The sequence below is a fragment of the Trifolium pratense genome, linkage group LG7 (genome assembly GCF_020283565.1).
Source record: "Trifolium pratense cultivar HEN17-A07 linkage group LG7, ARS_RC_1.1, whole genome shotgun sequence".
Classification (NCBI taxonomy): domain Eukaryota; kingdom Viridiplantae; phylum Streptophyta; class Magnoliopsida; order Fabales; family Fabaceae; genus Trifolium; species Trifolium pratense.
Genome location: NC_060065.1, coordinates 26,347,679 through 26,367,117, shown reverse-complemented (window position 1 = coordinate 26,367,117; position 19,439 = coordinate 26,347,679). Strand labels below are relative to the sequence as shown.

At 33.4% G+C, this 19,439-nt stretch overlaps 1 long non-coding RNA gene and 1 pseudogene across 6 annotated transcripts; both read left to right on the top strand.

Moving 5' to 3' along the window:
* The window catches only part of LOC123896148, a 45,090-nt pseudogene that overhangs the window by 19,120 nt on the left and 6,531 nt on the right, over positions 1-19,439 (top strand).
* LOC123895348 lies at positions 7,463-15,546 on the top strand. 6 transcript variants are annotated; one of them, XR_006804274.1, is made up of 12 exons: positions 7,463-7,786; positions 7,985-8,084; positions 8,213-8,246; positions 8,331-8,429; positions 8,853-8,949; positions 9,074-9,257; positions 10,045-10,199; positions 10,347-10,435; positions 10,524-10,624; positions 13,311-13,423; positions 13,527-13,593; positions 15,218-15,546. It is a non-coding gene; the product is annotated as an uncharacterized LOC123895348 (long non-coding RNA). The 6 variants fall into 6 exon arrangements; XR_006804270.1 differs by lacking the exon at positions 15,218-15,546 and adding an exon at positions 14,352-14,886; XR_006804271.1 differs by lacking the exon at positions 13,311-13,423 and having other exon boundaries at positions 15,218-15,543.

Below are 19,439 nucleotides of genomic sequence, written 5' to 3'. Positions count from 1 at the left end.
AAAACTGGTGGTTGAAAACTATTAAGCACGAATTAACTACCGAACCCCTATTAGCTACTAACTACACATCCTAGCAACGCTAAATTTAGCTAGACATAACTAAAACTAAAGACATAAAATAAATAAATAAAAATAAAGACATTAAATAAAAACAGAAAAATAAAATAAATAAAATAAGCATAAAAATAAAGAAAATAAAATAAAATAAAATAAAGAACATGAATTAATAAAAGAAATCTTGGGTACGGACACCGACATCGCAACAGCAGGAAATAAAAATATTAAACTAAGAGAAGAAACCAAGAATTAAATCTAGTCTCAATTCTCTTCCTCAACTGTTACAAGTTGGTGTGTGTAAAAATGTAAGAAAAGACACATATTTATACTAGTAGCTAGGAGACCAAGACAATTGAAATAGGCGATGTGGGACTTGTGGCAATTGAAATTCATGCATGCTGAAGAAGCTTGTGGCGGGCGCCACATGGATGTGTTTGGCGGTCAGCACACTTGTGTTGTTGTGCTAGTTGAAATTTCATGTATATTGTTGTGCTGAAGCTTGTTATTGCATTAACTTAAATTGGTTCACATGTTGTAGTTGTGGCGAGCAGCATGAATGGTGTTTGTGATGGGTCACGCTGGTGTGGTCCATATGGGCTGCACTTGTGTGGTCCTTTTTGTCATTTTTTAATCCATTTTTGCTACATTTCTCTTTGTTTTTATCAATGTGTCCTTTTTAGCATGTTCCGGTGTAAGTAACTGAAAAACATAAAAATACCAAAGTAATACGATGAAAATGTAGAAATAAATAGTAAAAACATAAGCTAAATTAACTAAATATATAGTACATTTTCCGGTGTATCACAAGTCTCACTCTCTTTCGCATTTGGATAAAGGAATTCCTCCGTCTGTCTTTGCTGCTCCTGTTAACAAAGGAAAACCTCAAGGGAGGGTTGGTGTTGGTATTGATGAATGTGCTTTTTGCAAGCAAAAGGGGCATTGAAAAGCAAACTGTCCGCAATTGATGAAAGCGGGAAGAAAATTTTTTAAGGCTCCCTCATCTAATGTTGTTGCTGCTACTTCTTCTATTGTTGCTCCTCCGTCCGTTGGTTCTGGTATTGGTTCTGCATATCCATCTGACACTAATTCACATGTATTTGATCTTGCTGAGCAGTTTCAAAAGTTTCTCGCAACTCAGCCACATGTTATGTCTGCCTCCTCTATCAAAGGTTTGAATCCCTCTAGCTTGTCAGGTATATCTTCTTCCATATGGATTTTTGATTCCGGTGCATCACATCATATGTCATATGATCATAAGTCATTTGTGTCCTTAAATCCTAAATCATCTATGTCGGTCTTGACTGCTGATGGCACTCCTATGCCACTAGCAGGCATTGGGTCTGTCTCCACAACTAACTTGTCTTTATCTAATGTATATTATATTCCTAACCTCACTTTGAGTCTTGTTTCTGTTAGTCAACTATGTGAGTTGTGTTTTCATCCACTTCTTGTTATGTGCAGGATCAACAATCCGGGAGGAAGATTGGGACAGGCCGTAGACGGGGGGGGGACTTTATATTTTGGATGAGTTGAGAGTTCCAGATACTGCAGCTTCAATGTCTCCTTCGACTGTTGACTTATCATCTTTTCGTTTAAATTCGTCTTCTAGTAGCTTTTATTTATGGCATTCTCGCCTTGGACATGTTTCAGCCTCTAGATTAAAGTACTTGGCTTCTACCGGAGCTTTAGGAAAGTTGCAAACTAGTGATATTTCTGATTGTTGTGGTTGCAAACTTGCAAAATTTTCTGCTTTGCCCTTTAATAAAAGTACTTCTGTTTCTAATGCACCTTTTGATTTAGTTCATTCTGATGTATGGGGTCCATCATCGGTTCTTACCAAAGGTGGATCTAGATATTATGTCTGTTTTATTGATGATTATAGTCGTTATTGTTGGGTTTATCTTATGATAAATCGTTCAGAATTTTATGATATTTATCGTATGTTTCTTGCTATGGTTAAAACTCAACATAATGCTGTTATAAAGTGTTTTCGTTGTGACCAAGGTGGAGAGTATACTTCTAATAAATTCTCTGAGTTGCTGGCTTATGATGGTACTATTCACCAGACTTCATGTACCGATACTCCTCAACAAAATGGCGTTGCCGAAAGAAAGCATCGTCATATTGTTGAAACTGCCCGTTCTCTTTTGTTGTCTGCAGCAGTTCCAGGTGAATTTTGGGGTGAAGCTATTCGTACAGCTGTCCATGTCATTAATAAAATTCCATCATCGGTCACTTCAGGTTTGTCTCCATTTGAGGTTTTGTATGGTTATGCTCCTGATTATTCTTATTTAAAAGTATTTGGTTCTACTTATTTTGTTCTTCTTCCACAAGTTGAACGTAGTAAATTGTGTCCTCGCTCTGCAATATGTGTTTTTCATGGTTATGGAGATGGTCAAAAGGGTTATCGTTGTTATAATCCTATTAATAAAAAATTGTATGTTTCTCGTCATGTTGTGTTTCTTGAGCACATACCATTTTACTCTCTTTCTTCTGATTCGCATACTCCTACCAGGTCTGAGCTTGCTCATATTGATCCTTTTGCCTTTGATGATGATATTTCTAGTGATTGTACTATTGAGAATTGCAGGGCTGACACTATTGCCACTCCAGATACAAATGCTCCCTCTGTCCCCACGGCTATCCAACAACCTCTTGTGACTATTGATCCTACGCCATCCACAACCCCTTCTCCTCGTTATCCCTCTCGTGATCGTAAGTCTACTCAATTGCCTGATTTTGTTTATTCCACTTATTCCCCTTCTTTTGCCTCTTTTCTAACCTCCATTCACAATTTGTCTGAGCCTTCTTCCTATAAAGAAGCTATTCTTGATCCTCTTTGGCAGCAGGCTATGGCAGAGGAACTTGCTGCTTTGCATAAGACAAATACTTGGGATTTAGTACCTCTTCCACCAGGAAAACGTGCTATTGGGTCTCGTTGGGTATACAAGATCAAAACCAAATCTGATGGGTCAGTTGAGCGATACAAAGCTCGTCTTGTTACTAAGGGTTTCTCTCAACAGTATGGCATGGATTATGAAGAAACATTTGCTCCTGTTGCCAAGATGACTACTATTCGTACTCTTATTGATGTTGCTTCTGTTCGTCAATGGAATATTTTTCAAATGGATGTTAAAAATGCATTTCTAAATGGCGATCTTCAGGAGGAAGTTTATATGGTACCTCCACCAGGTATTTCTCATAATAAGGGAGCAGTGTGTAAGTTGAAGAAAGCTCTATATGGTCTGAAACAAGCTCCACGAGCTTGGTTTGAGAAGTTTTCTACCGTAATTACATCTCTTGGGTTCCGCTCTAGTGATATGATTATTACAGGTGATGATGTTAATGGGGTCAATGAGTTGAAATTACAGTTAGCTAAACAATTTGAGATGAAGGATTTAGGCACTCTTCAATATTTTTTGGGGATTGAGGTTGTATACTCCCCTAGAGGTTATCTTCTTTCATAATCTAAATATATTGCCAACATTCTTGAACAATCTCGTATTTCTGATACCAGATCAGCAGATAGCCCTCTTGAGCTCAATGTGAAATATGCTCCCTCTGATGGCGTTCCTTTATCGGATCCCACTCTGTATCGTACTTTGGTTGGCAGCTTGGTGTATCTTACTATTACCAGACCAGATATTGCTTATGCAGTGCACATTGTCAGTCAGTTTGTTGTTTCTCCTACTACAGTGCATTGGGCAGCTGTTCTTCGCATTCTTCGTTATCTCCGATGAACTCAATTTCAGAGTCTTCTTTTTCCTTCATCTTCTTCGTTGGAGTTACATGCTTACTCTGATGCAGATTGGGCTGGTGATCCCACTGATCGCAAGTCTACTACAGGTTTTTGTATTTTTCTAGGAGATTCTCTTATATCTTGGAAGAGCAAGAAGCAAGACATTGTATCTCGTTCTTCAACAGAAGCAGAGTATCGTGCTATGGCCACTACCACTTCGGGAATAGTGTGGTTACGTTGGCTTCTCTCTGATATGGGTGTTCCGCTGTCTAAACCAACTCCTATGTATTGTGATAACAAAAGTGCCATTCAAATTGCTCATAACTCGGTCTTTCATGAACGCACCAAACACATTGAGATTGATTGTCACCTCACTCGCCATCATCTTCAACATGGCACTATCACTTTACCATTTGTTTCTTCCTCCTTGCAGATTGCAGACTTGTTCACGAAAACTCATTCTATTAAACGTTTTCATTTCTTGATTGACAAACTCCCGATGCTTCCTGTTAATGCATCATGAGTTTGAGGGGGAATGTTATATAATATATAAATAATATATTATATTAAGGGTAGTTTAGTCTTTTATACTTTAGTATTTATACCTTTCTATTGTTTTGTACTCAAACACTTTTTGGTTGTTCCTAATGAAACCCTAGCCACTTTATGTTTTCTCTTTCTATGGATTGTTAACAGAATGCACAAACTTTGGTGATTGCAACCTTATTCACAATTACTTTTGTTTGTGAATAGGGCATATATTTTTAGAAACACAGTTGTAACAAATACTTCATAACAAGGCGTCAAGATCCTCTCCATTTCTCACAGGCTTCATTTCATGAGAGGTAGACACACTTGAGAGATTGGTGTAACCTAATTAAAATTATTATTAAAATAAATTCTACCAATATCTCATTTGTGTATATGTTCTTATAAATGAAGCACTCCGTTTCTTTTCAGAGACCTAGAGGATCTAAACTCTTTCATAAGTGGGGGCGTAGCCGTTCACATTAATGAGATAGCCTTGCTACCCAATATTTTTTTAATAAGTATAATATTAATTTTACAGTTAAGCACCCGAAGCAAGTTTCTGTTCAAAGGAGATATAAAATTGAAAAAGACATTTTTTTTTAAAACTTGGTATCCGGCTCTAGGACCGACGAATTCAAGGGAACCAATCCCACCGCCCACTTGCAGGGTCCCATTTAAAACCAGAGTTTTTTTGCTCTGTATGGACTAACCCACCGAAATTGGCACAAGAGGGAATCAAACATGAGACCTTGAGAGGAGCATACTCCAAGGACCCAAGTCAACAAAGCTATATCAACACCACGTGGTTTAAAATTGAAAAAGACATCGTTAATCTATTTAGTACAAAGTCAATTATAGATGCATTTTACTACTTGAAGTGTGGTCGAATTCAGTTTTATTAAATAGGTATTTTCCATTTTTGTTTCTTTTGTTGCTGCTTCGTTTTTATAAGTAAAAATTATTGCAAATTGACAATAATATTTTGAATTTATCATATAGTAATAATAATATAGAGTAGAGTATATTGACTTATATCTCAGGATTTATTCTCATATTACTTTAAATTTCATGATACCCTATTTGTGTTGTTACCATGTTCATGATATCCTTTGTAATAAAGAGTCTAGTACAACAAATAAGTCATTTCCTATCAAATAATTATCGGCTTTTGTTCAATATTTCTCTTTGCAATGTACTTATAGGACTGAAAGTTATAACATAACATCACATTGTTTATCAGGTACCAGAGAACCTAATGGTTATGAACCTCTCCGACTGCTACAACCTTTCTGCAATCCCTGATCTATCTTGGTGTCTCAGGCTAGAGAAAATTAATTTGGAGAGCTGCATTAATCTAAAAAGGATTCATGAATCAATTGGCAGTTTAACTACCTTGCGAAATTTGAATTTGACACGTTGTGAAAAGCTTATTGAACTTCCTAGTGATGTCTCTGGACTGAAACATTTGGAGAGCCTCTTTCTATCAGAGGGCTACAAGTTGGAAGCATTACCAGAAAACATAGGCATTCTTAAATCTCTGAAAACACTATTTGCCGATAAAACTGCTATAGTAAAGTTGCCAGAGTCCATTTTCTGCCTGACAAAACTCGAACGACTTGTTTTAAGTGGTTGCTCTAGTTTGAGAAGACTACCAAACTGCATTGGTAAACTATGTTCTTTGCAAGAATTATATCTTAATGAATCAGGTTTACAAGAATTACCCAACACTGTTGGATCCTTGAAAAATCTTGAGAAATTAAGTTTGATTTTGTGTAAATCTTGTTGGATATTTTGGATTTACTTTAATTATTTATTTAAAATATAATTAAAAGTGTATAATATCAAATACAATTATATGTCATAATATAAGGCTTAATGTTGAACGGGCCGTGATGGGTTGGGCCGTTCTTTCTAGTCAGCCTATTGAGAGGTCCTGCCTCCGCTGATGAGTATATATTCTAGCCATCCCATTAAGCTAGATACATCGGAAAACATAACATGCATAATCTCTCATCAGTGAGAGGTAGAAGCACCTTCTCAACCTCCTCAGTTTCAATCAATGATGGATTCATCCGCTGTCATTCAAGGTACACAATTCCTTTCTTTGATTTAATTAATTAAAGTAGATATGCTATAATCATGTATCTATGATATAAGGCTATAATGTAAAATCCTTCGATTGGTATCAGAGCCGCTTAGATACATATTATGGCTATTGTGTAATTTTTGTATGAACCCTAATATTTGGTTCCTCTTGTCATCGATATAAGGCAAATGAGATGAATTGGGTTATGTTCATACATGTATTGATTTTGCATTCTGTTACCGACAATACTTTTGCATAGAATTTTGTCAAACTTATTACCCATGATCCTTGATTATTTGTTTCCTTTCCCCAAATTTTAATGGAATGGTACAGTACAATTTAAATTTATTGGTATCAAATTCCTAAAAGGCAATAAGAAAGAATCAATATGCAGAAAACCCTTTTATTTAGGATTTAGAATCGTTCTATTTGAACTAAACCCAGAACCGATGGAAGAATCCTAATTTTTCAATCTGCGTTTTGCTATACGATTCTTAATATTAACACTGGATACCCTTCTCCCATTGAACTACGATTAAAATGAAATAGAAGTTGTTGCCTAGCGTTAAGAATCGAGTGAAATCGATCCGGGTAGCATTTCAGGTCACTCGACCCGTTTTCTCTCTAACCGGGTGAAGAAGAAGAAACTATTTTTTTTACTTTGATGGTCTCATAAATTCTTTTCCTTTTATTCCTCTTGCCAAATGATCTTTATATACTAAAGGATCAGTGGTTTTGCACACCCCAATTTAAAACCCTAAATCCTTGCCCAATCAATTTCCTACATTTTTTCATGTTGACCAATCACATATTGCCACCTCTAGGTTTTCATGTTTAGGTTTTTATTTCCTTTTAGGGTTAATTCTAGGTTTACATTTTTACATTCATTCAAATAATTCTTTGCCAGATGTCTCATGTGGACCTCTCCAATAATTGCTGGTTTATGCAAACATCTGGTATTGTTGAAACAATTGGCACAAGTGGTTTATGGAAACAATTGTGATTTTATAATTGCTTTCCCAATTTTTTTCATTTGTGAAATTTTTTCTCTCTCTTCCCCCTCTCGTACGCTCTCCCTCTTTCTCACCTTCCTCTCACACTTTCATCTCTCTTTCTCTCTGCACTCCCCATCTCATCATTCACCATAACATCCACACCACAGCCTCCACCACCATCTACAAATCAATCACTCGTAAGAGTGAGGGAGTGGCCGAGTGAGAGAAGATTTGCCGGCGGGAGAGAAGTTCTGGCGAGGAGGAGGAGGAGCTCCGGCCGAGAGAGTTCTTGTGGCCGTTTGTGGTGACACGGCGGTGCTTGGCAACGGCGGCAATGAAGCTTCTTGCTCCTTCTTTCCTCTGGTTCGATCTCAAATTGTATGCTCTATTTATTTATTTTTTTTCGTTGCTTTTTTTTTTGTTGTTGGTGAGGATGATTGAAGATTGGAGGTGGTGGTGATGTGTGGTGGTTATGGTGGATGGTGATGTATCTCTAAATTCATCTTCTAGATTTCATCTTTCTCAATTTGTCAATATTCATCTCTCTAATTGGTCTTCTATGTTGTTTTTTTGCAGGCTCCATGGAAGGATAAGACTCCTCCATGAAATTTGATCTTTGGATGTCAATAAACTCAGGTGACTAGAAAAATCACTATGACCACAATTTCAGAAAGAGGTAAAGATGATTCTACTAATTTTTGTGTCTTGGTGGTTTTTTCTGAGTTAAATTTTTTACAGTATGTGTTTGTTTTTTAATGACTTCTTTTGATGCACATGAATGATGGTTGGGTTGGTTTGGAAAAGGCACCTGATGGATCTTTCAAGAAGAAGATTCTGGGTTAGTAATTTTCAAGTTTTTTGTTTCTGTTCTTTTGGGAAATTTTTGTTCTTGATTCTTAAATGTGGTTTTGGGTTTTTGCAGATTAGGGGTATGGCTTATGTCTAGGGTTAAGCCATCAGAGATTTTTTTGAAATCTATATCAAAGGAAGTTACTGGTGTTGAAGTCATTTACCCATCAAGGTTGGTTGGTGTTAAATCATAATGTGTTGTTCTGTTAAAGGTTTTCCTTTCCAATTGGGGTTATGAAACCAATTTTTTCTGACATTTCTAAGTTCTTTCATTGAAATGAAATTTTGCAGACAAGTAAATTTTATTTTTGTTAAACATTTTGAGAATTATAATTTTGCAGACAAGTAAATTTTATTTTTGTTAAACATTTTGAGAATTATTGTCAGTGATTATTGTTCTTAATTACTTCTATTTAGAGGCCTGTTATATGTTATTCTTTTGTTCTTTTTCAAATAGTTTTTCATCTTTTCCTGGGTTTGGAAGAAAATCTAGATGGAGGATGATAAACAACAATGAATATTGTTATTGTCTAATTTCATTGCAATATTGTTTTATACTGTTTTCTAAACTTGAATTCTTGAATGATAATTACAGGGTAAGGGAATGGGTATTTTCCGTAAGAGAAGGAACAAATGTGAAACAGTACCAAGTAGATAAGTAAGGTCTTGGATGCCACCCTTGAAGATTTGGAGTAAGTGTGTTTATCTAACTCAGTGCACTTTATTCAATCATTTTTTGTAGTGTACTTGTCCACTTGGTTGTTTTTACATTGAGATTTTGATAATTTCTGATTTTGTAGTTTTTTTTGTGTGTAGGTTTTGATATGTGATTTCTTGAATCCATCATGGGACAAGAGTGAGTAACATGAAATTTGATTTGAGGGTAGTTTTGATTCAGTTTCAATTATTGCTTTTGACCGTGTCGCTTCTACCGTCAAGTCTGCAGTTGATATTCAAACACCGGGTGATCTTATAACTCTTATTGCTGCAGCTGCAACAAGTACTTGCTTAATCTTTCTATGAACTAACATTATCTACAGTTTGGTTATTTAATCAGTTCAATCTAAGTGCTTTTGCTGCATTATATTTCCATGGACCTCTCTTCCACTTTTTTGTTCATGCCTGTAGTCAAGTCTCAACATAATCACTTTGATCTATACTATTTTTAACCGTTTCAACAAAGCAAGGCTCTAAAAAAAGTTATCAGTTTATTACTATCACAAAAGAGCAACTATTTCTGGTTTATACTTTAGTTTGTGCTGTTTAATATGATTTAATTTTAATATAAACTCTCTCATTTGGTTCTTGGTATGGAGTTTGGGGAATCTATGCATACATGCAGGTGATTTGAGTCAATCAGTATCACTCTGACTAGCCGACAACATTGCATTAAGCATTAACACACACACACACACATATATATATATATATATATATATATATATATATATATATATATATATATATATATATATATATATATATATATATATATATATATATATATATAGCAAGGTGCATGTTAGACTTCTTATTCTGGCAATTATGTTTTTATTTATTTTTAAGAAAAGAAAAGGGGAAAGTAATTATTGGATAGTTATGAGAGTGAGAGGCCAAGCTCTCTAATTCTTGGAAGGGATTCATTTAGTGATTGAGCAACTTGAATTTCTATTTTCAAATGAACTCATTTCATTTAGTTTCTTTATGTAATTCTTTGTTTTTTCTATTTAATTATCCTGTTTTCCGGTGGCTAATTTATAAGTGCAATACACTTCTTATTGGTGTAGAAATGTTGTCGTTTCGTTTTGGCGTGGGCCTGTGATTTCGATATGGATGCCGGTTGGTTTTACCAGATTTGCACTAGGTGTGCTTCCAGGATCAATTTTATTGCAGGACAACTCTATTGTGACAAGTGCAAAATGCCACGAACAGCGGTTCCTAGGTATGGACTTTGCAGACACTGCACATTTAACCAAACATATGCTTGGCATTGCTATTAGTTGGTGTTTAAATAGAGTTTTGATCTTATTGTTGGAGATATGTTGTGGCTCTGTCTGAGTTTGATACTGATGCATGTTAGTTTTATCAGGCTTGCACCAAATGTGCATCCAAAATTAATTTCATTGGAGGCCAGTTTTACTGTGAAAAATGCAGGATGCCAAGAACTGCTATACCTAGGTATAGATTTCATAAACACTGCATCTCTCTTTAAATAATCACTTGATGTTGTTAATTGGACATGATATCCTTACCTCATTTTTTTTAGGTTTTTAGGAAGAACTGCACAAGACTTGCTTGATGCAGCATTTTGCAGATAAAGGATGGATTTTGATCTAGCTTGAAGGTTTTGATCATCTGTTATAAGAGGTAGTTTCTCCTCTTGCATCTCTTACATTATGATCTTTTTTTTATTTGCGAAGTTAATTAGCATTTAGCACATGTATTATATGTTCTTAATGTTCCTGAGTTTTCATCTATTTGATTTTGTTAGAATATGATGCACATTTCTAGAATTTACTAGAATTCATTAGTAAGTTGTAGAATAATTAATAGTTATTAAGTGATGTTGTAAACTTGTAGAACAACTTTCTAGATTACTTGAGTAGTTAGTAAAATAAGTAAGTACTAGGACATATCATGAATGATCTAGAATAAAGGATCTAGAATATGTCATTCACACCTATAAATATGTAACCATGGCTCATTTGTAATGTATCCAAGTGGAGAGCAATTCAATATTTTTTGCTCTAAGTGATCCTCATTCCTCACACTACTTGCTACTACTATTCAACTATCAACTAAGCATTTTACACTATCTAACTATTTTCTAAACTATCACTACTACCTCAACTACTAACAGTGGCATCAGAGCTACGTTCGATCATACATTGAGCGTAGAAATTTCATTCATATATTTCCAACCAAGCCCTCCTTATATCTACATCATTTCTAAATTTTCCCCTAACACATGGCCAATATCTTTCAACCATCATCTATGATTATCCCTATCTTTAATGGTGAAAACTATGATTTTTGGAGCATTAAAATGAAGACATTTTTTTGCTCTCAAGATTTATGGGATATTGTAGATGAAGGATTTACTATTCCAGAAGACCTTTCAACTCTCAATGCTAGTCAGAAAAAAGAGTTGAAAGAAAATAAACAAAAAGATTCAAAGGCACTATTCTTTCTACAACAAGCGGTAGAAGATAGTATCTTTCCAAGAATAATGGGAGCTACAAGTGCCAAAGATGCGTGGGGTACATTGAAGGAGGAGTTTCAAGGAAGTGACAAGGTACGTGCTATTAAACTTCAAACTCTAAGGCGTGAGTTTGAATTAATAAAAATGAAAGAGTCTGAGACTGTAAAAGACTACCATACTAAAATAAAAGAATTAGTGAGTCAAATGAGATCATACGGGGATAATATTCTCGACAAAAGAATTGTTGAGAAAATTCTAATTTCCATTCCTCGTAAGTATGATGCAATCGTGACTACGATTGAACAAACCAAAGATCTATCTACTATGTCGGTGACAGAATTAATAGGCTCACTAGAAGCTTATGAACAAAGATTGAGTAGGCATGATGACAATACATTTGAAAATGCCTTTCAATCAAAGCTCAAATTACGGTCTCATGATGATAGAAGATATGGAGGGAAGAAAAATCAAGATGAGTATCCTCCATGTGGCATATGCAAAAGGACAAATCACGCCGAGAAATATTGTCGATGGCGCAGGAAAGAGCAATGTCAACACTGTAAGAAATTTGGACATGTGGAGAAAAATTGTTACAGCAAAAATAAGCATCAAGCAAATTTCGTTGAAGAGCACGAGTGTGAGAATGATCAACATGAATATGAGCAATATCTTTTCTATGCTACACAAGGTTCCAATGATGAATTGAGCGAAAATTGGTACTTGGATAGCGGTTGCAGCAATCATATGGCCAAAGACGAGAGCATCTTCAAGGATATTGATGACTCCGTCAAAGTAAAAGTTCGATTGGGAAATGGCACCGTCGTGGAATCTAAAGGCAAAGGCACTGTGATGGTGGAGACTAATAAAGGTACGAGATTCATCAAAGATGTCCTGCTGGTTCCCAATCTCAAAGAAAATCTTTTGAGTATTGGACAAATGATGGAGAAAGGCTATATTCTTCATTTTGAAAGAGACACATGTTCAATATATGACAATAGTCACAAAAGACATGAGATAGCCAGAGTAAAAATGGACAAAAGGAATAGAAGCTTTCCAATAAACTTCAAATATACTCCAATACGACAATCAGACATAGAGGATATGGAACACGCAATAGAAGAACCAGGTACGCTACCTTCACCTTCACAACAAGAAATTTCTTCACCAGAATCTACTCCAACGCGGGTAAAATCACCGGAGGATATATCTGAAACCTGCAACTTTTCCATGCTTGATTCTAAAAGTTATCAAGTGGCGTCAAAACAACAACTATGGACAAAAGACAATCAAGAAAAACTTCCAAGACTAAGAAAACCTTTATATGGACTCAAGAAAGCTCATCGAGAATGGTACAATAGAATTGATCACTGTCTCATCAAACGAGGATTCGGATAGAACAAGTTTTGAGCAACGATGAACTATGGTTAGAGTTACCGAAATATGCATCAAGGAGGAGTGTTAGAATATGATGCACATTTCTAGAATTTACTAGAATTCATTAGTAAGTTGTAGAATAATTAATAGTTATTAAGTGATGTTGTAAACTTGTAGAACTTTCTAGATTACTTGAGTAGTTAGTAAAATAAGTAAGTACTAGGACATATCATGAATGATCTAGAATAAAGGATCTAGAATATGTCATCCACACCTATAAATATGTAACCATGGCTCATTTGTAATGTATCCAAGTGGAGAGCAATTCAATATTTTTTGCTCTAAGTGATCCTCATTCCTCACACTACTTGCTACTACTATTCAACTATCAACTAAGCATTTTACACTATCTAACTATTTTCTAAACTATCACTACTACCTCAACTACTAACAGATTTGAATTGCAATCAATTACAGTTATACCGAGACAATTGATACATAGGAATTACAGTTATACCTGAGGAACTTGATTAGTCATTTTTGTTGAACAACCGTCAACCAACTAGCAACAACCAAAAAACGCACTCACGGTGATCTTTTGCACACACACATACATATGAAAGTTCAGAATAAACATTACACATTGTTTGAGATGTCATGCTTGGCTATTAACATGTTGATATTGTTTTGCAGGAGATAGCAAAAAAGTGCAAATTTTGAGGTAACGAGAAATACAAACGAGAGTTTAAAGATGGTAAAGGTAAATTTAAAATTGAATCATATTCGATTGCACCTCTGATATGTCTATTTTGTTCTTATAAAGTAATGATTTGAGTATGAATTCTTTTTGGGAGTTGCAACCCTAAGTAGAGAACATTTCTTAGTTTTATTCTATCATTTTGTTATGTGCTTAGAGCCTCTAAGCACATATTGCTTCTATTATTAAATAAAATCCTTTCCAAGAACCATATCCTAGACCTGTCCATTCCAAGAACCTGTCTATTCTATACCACACCAGATTTGAATTCAACCTTCAAAAAATAGAAATAGAATTCAACCTTAAAAGGTCATAATTAATAGTATTTTTTCTTCAATTATTTTCTTCAATGATTCATGATTACGGCCAATACTTGAGCATCCGTTATGCCTGCATTAATTTTTGCCATATACATTATCCATTGATTGAAAGAAATGGAGTTCTCCTTTACTACAGTGATGTCTGTATAAATAATAATCAAACAATGTCGATAGTTTTAGAAATGTTAGATATATATCATTTATTTATTCGTTTGAAATTATAGGAATGAAGTCCTCTATATATATCATTTATTTATTCGTTTGAAATTATAGGAATGAAGTCCTCTATTTCTTTTGAGATGTGTAGAGAATCTCCAATTGTTACATGAACCTCATTTTGTGTTTCATTTTTTTGTATGCTTGTGACGGCCCCTGATCTTTATTTCTTATAAAGAGAAGTGTTTGGAATTGGACGATAATGTCATTTTTGGTTTCACACAGGGTTGGAAGGCAAGTGGTGAACATTCCATCATTCATGGTGAGGGTTGATTCACAGAAGCACATTGACTTTTCACTCACAAGTCCTTTTGGTGGTGGTCTTCCTGGTCGTGTGAAGAGAAAGAACGCCAAGGCTGCTGCTAAGAAGGCTTCTGGTGGTAGTGGAGACGAGGAGGATGAAGATTAGATTATGTGTTTCTGATACTTAAATCCTTTGCATCAGGCTTTTAATCTCTGTCTTTATTACTGGATCACACTATTATCAAAGAATACTGGCCAGATTTGGTTTTCTCTAAACATTGGGCTGACACTGCCTCATATCTGTACCCTCTTTTTGGTCATGCTCATGTAACAATTTACTTAGGAGTACAGTAATAAAATTTTAGATATACTGAACCATAAAATTTTAGATATACTGAAGCTATAGACCAATTCATTCATGCTTAGGTCAGGTCCAGCATAACAAATGAGTCCAAAGCTGATCCAAAGATGAATCCAATACCATGAAATATAGTGGATAAAGTGTTTTAGGAAGTTATTGATTCTTTTGATTTCTTCTCTTTTATATTTTGGTATTCTTTAAACACTATCAATTATCTTTTATGTGATTTCATCATCATCCCTTGAGGAAGTTTTCTTTCCCAAAAACAAAAATGAAAAAACGATCAAAAGCAGGTAAGAAAACTCATTTTGTTTTTCTAGGTAAACATGATTACAAAATGTCAGCTGTATATATTTATCTGAAATTCTGAATTTTGATGAAATCATATAATATAGTCAATTACTTGAAGAGTCAGTGACTGAATTTTCCTTACTTATTTCTCAATTTCTTTTGGCATACCTGGCAACGGGAATGAATGAACATGTAGCACACACAACAACGGCAGCAGAATCTGCTTCACCAATTGGAGCTATAGGTGGTGCTGCTGAGTAAAGGAAATAGACTATAGGCGCTTTCGTATGCTTTGAGTCTGTATTAGGTGGTAGTTTAATTAATGTAAATGAGAATGTTAGCAAGTGAAGCTATGGCTTTGAAGAGATATTAGTAGTTTATTTAGAAGGAGTTTTATCTTTGCATAAGGATTGATGGCCTGCCTACTCTTGACTTGTGTTAGTGTACTTTGGTCACTAGGATGTACTTTTTAATGTATTGGTGTCTTTGTTTGAAATATTTGGTACTCTCTTAATGAAATGTATCCGATCTTCGGCTAATAGTTTGAAGTTTTATAATTTAGATTCACCATGTTCCCAATCAATTATTTCATGGTTCCTATCTAACTTTCAGTTTACTTTTATTAATGAAATGTGTTCAATTTGCATTCAAGGTTTTCAATTTTATAGTACTCATATTCCAATTCAATTTCTTTTTTTGTGTTTTCTCTTTGAATAAGTTCAAATCATTAGTGTTTTATCATTTAAATAACACAGTTGGAAGGGTTTGATAATGGATTGTCAAAGTGTAAAACAATATGATTATAATTTCATGGCATCAGTCACTTCAACTTTGAAGAGCATCCGTTTGTTGATAAACACATCCAGTGCTCGTGGATATGAAGTAGAGTTAGGATCCTATATAGATAAACAGCCAAAAAGGACATTACCACAAAAGAACACAGATAACAAACACATAAAAGATTAAACACAGTTACACAAAAAAAGTTATGTTGTTCATAGAATCTAGCAAATCCTGGGCCGTCAGTCCCACGACCTGGAAAACCACACGATCGAACATGACAAAAGTTATTGATCCTGTATTATCAATCACCTGGATTGTAATTCTGATTATCTCTGCGTATAGAGTTTTTAAATTTTACTCCGCTTAAGGCCAAAATTTAATAGAGTTTCTTAGTCTCCACACCGTATATTAACCTCTATATATCACTTGGGTCTCACATTTTGATGTCTTACTTTATTACCCGATTTATAAACTTTTGGATGTCGATCGAGATTCGCAATTTTTTTTTATTGTTCTCCGATTATCAATATATATTTGTAATTTTTTTTCATTCTAATATAGAGGTTTTGTATCTTTCTAATATATATATGCCTGTAATTTATGGGCGCTTTCTATAATTTATGCACGCTGCATATAGAGTTTAAAAAATTGTCTCTGCTTAAGGCCAACTTTTAATAGATAGTTTCTTAGTATCTACACCATATATTAACCTCTACATATAACTTAATATCTTTATAATTTTTAAGATAATCGCTAAAACTACGAGTTTAATAGAGATGCTTGAAGTAATGATATTGCAATTAAATTACTAGATGTGGAATGAACCAATTTGATTAATATCGATATGCTTATGTCTAGCTTATTTTGACCCATAGCATCAATGATTGGCAACAACCATGATTGTTATATAAATGAGGTTACTACAAACCCGTGCATCGCACGGGCCAGTTACTAGTTAATAATTATTATTGGGATTATTTTGGCATATTTTAGGAAATCTTGACAGACCCTAAATTAATAATTTGATATTATTCTATAATAACTCTAAATCTGAGTATTACTTTCTCAATATTTTGAGCCAATTTTGTGCGAATATTTCTTATGGTTATGACACTTTAAAATACCTTATTCCTTTTATTTACGTGTCATATTAACAAATTGATGTTTATTTTGTTTGGAATATAATTATGATTTAGTTTGTGCCCAAAATTAATTTATAGATTCAATTTAAGAATATTTGTTTGATTTCAATATCACATTCTTGATTTTTTTGGGTTGAAAATTTATTCCTTAAATATGTAAATATTTGGTGTTTATCAAATTTGAGAATTGTGCACTATTTTACATAATAAATTCTCAATATATGAGTCTAAAATATTCGGTATAAAATTTCTAAATCAGTAACATCGATGCAAATTTTATTTTAAGTGTTACAACTGTAAAATAATTTTAGACTCAATTTTATTAATTCAGACGTCTAATATGTTATATTCTTGAACTTAAAACTCAATATCAATTCTATGTTGCCTTATTGTTATGCTTATGCCCACTTGTAAAAATTCTTAAGGCAAATTTAATTGTAACATCCTTGTATTGATTTATTAAAATAGAGTTTTTTAACTTGATATAACAATTTTTTCTTTGTTTACTTTTATGAATCGTTTGAGATGAGGTCGTGAAAGACTTCCTGGAATCGGGCTAAAGTCATTAAAGCTTAGTGACCATACATACAAGGATGAAAGTCACACTCTCAGAGGTCAGTGTAATTTTGTAATTTGATTACTTTTAAAACCTCATGACTTATATTATATAATTGCATATGAGGATAAATTTGTCTAAATATTATATATTCCTTTTGAGAAAATGTAAAATGTGCAATTATATATATAAAATATAACTATTGTCCATAATATTTTAAAATTTAAAACTCTCTAATCTTTTATTTCTCATCAATTAACTCCATTTAAAATTGAAAACTATTTTGGGAGTATTTAAAATCAAATTATTTTGAGAATTCTATTCTAGACAATTGTGTATTTACTATATTAGTTAAACATCCTTTTACGACAAATACAAATTTAGACACTTGTTCTTAATTTTCTGACAAATATTATAAACCTTCTAATTATGTTAATTAAGTGTCTTGTCGCAATTAAATATTTGGATCAAGTTAATATTAAACTATATATTTTATTATATTCAATGATGCAATCTTGCATTTTTATGCTAAAATTCTAAGTATGAATTAAAATTTATACGCCTCATTGTTGTTTATCAAGTAAAATATCATCAAAACAGGTTTATTAAAAATAAAAAAAAATTGAGGCAATTTGAAAACTATTATCATCCTTGCAACCAAATATTTAAGTAAATTATTTTGATTTATAATTACAGTCTCATATATATTTTAATGGCTTATTCTTTATGCATGAATATTCTGAGATGATGTTATCAAATAGTATTCTCGCCAAATCATCAAAAGCCAATGACTCTAAAGACAAGGATGAATGTCACACTTTATGAGGTTAGTCACAATTTAATCAAATTCTTTAACCTCTTGTGACCCATTATTTGTTTTTGCACATATGAAGAAATTCTTCTCTTTTGTTGTGCAATTATATGTATATAAAAGTGGAATTCTTTTCCAGAAAATTCTAAATAGAACTCTATAAAGATCGTATATATATATTGTTTTCTTACAATAATACTCCATTTTCAATTTATATTTAAGTTATAGTGGGAGTATTTAAAACCTTATTCTAAGAGTTCTATTCTGGATAAAATACAAAACTATTTTATACACTTTTATTTTAAATAATAACTCTTGCTATCATACTCTTTCGTATATAAATTCTAAAGTCATATTTATGATGTGCTAATTTAAAATACTTTTAAGCATTTTTTTTTTCTATTACTTGAATATGACTAAAATTGAGTAAATTAAATAGATTGTTTATGCATGGTATTATTTTATCATATTCTTTTAAGCATAAACATTAATGATTTGTATAATTGTAATCTCACCTATCGTGGATACAATTATGCAAAGTGTACCGACAACAATCATACCCTATCGGTGTGTTGTTGTTAATATAATGTTCGTTATTACTCAATGTACTTTAATTTTATATACTTATATTTCAAATACTCTGTCACTATTAAAATGTTGTGACATAAGGACCGTACATTGAAATGCTATAGTTCTTACTTACTATCCTTAATACCCTTGGATGATATTACAATAAGTAAGAAATTTTATTAAATATATTATAGCGCATGTAGCTACTATCTTAATTTTGCAATCCAATATTATCCTAATTTTAATTAATGAATTACTTAAACTTTTTTTTTAAAAATAAAATAAAATAAGATATATAATTTGGATTGCCATCTATACCTGGATTTTGTTAAGTGGCGGACACATAACCATATCGGTGTGACGCTACTGAACACGATCATTATGTGATAGAGAAATAGTTGAATATTTATTTAAAATATTTTCAAACTTTTAATTCAAGTATCATTCTCTATCAAGTGGGAGAATCCTCACTATGTATTGTGTGACGTGATGGACATACCCTATCGGTATGACATTGCTTAACATGATCATCCTTTCCTTGGTGTAAGAAAAATAT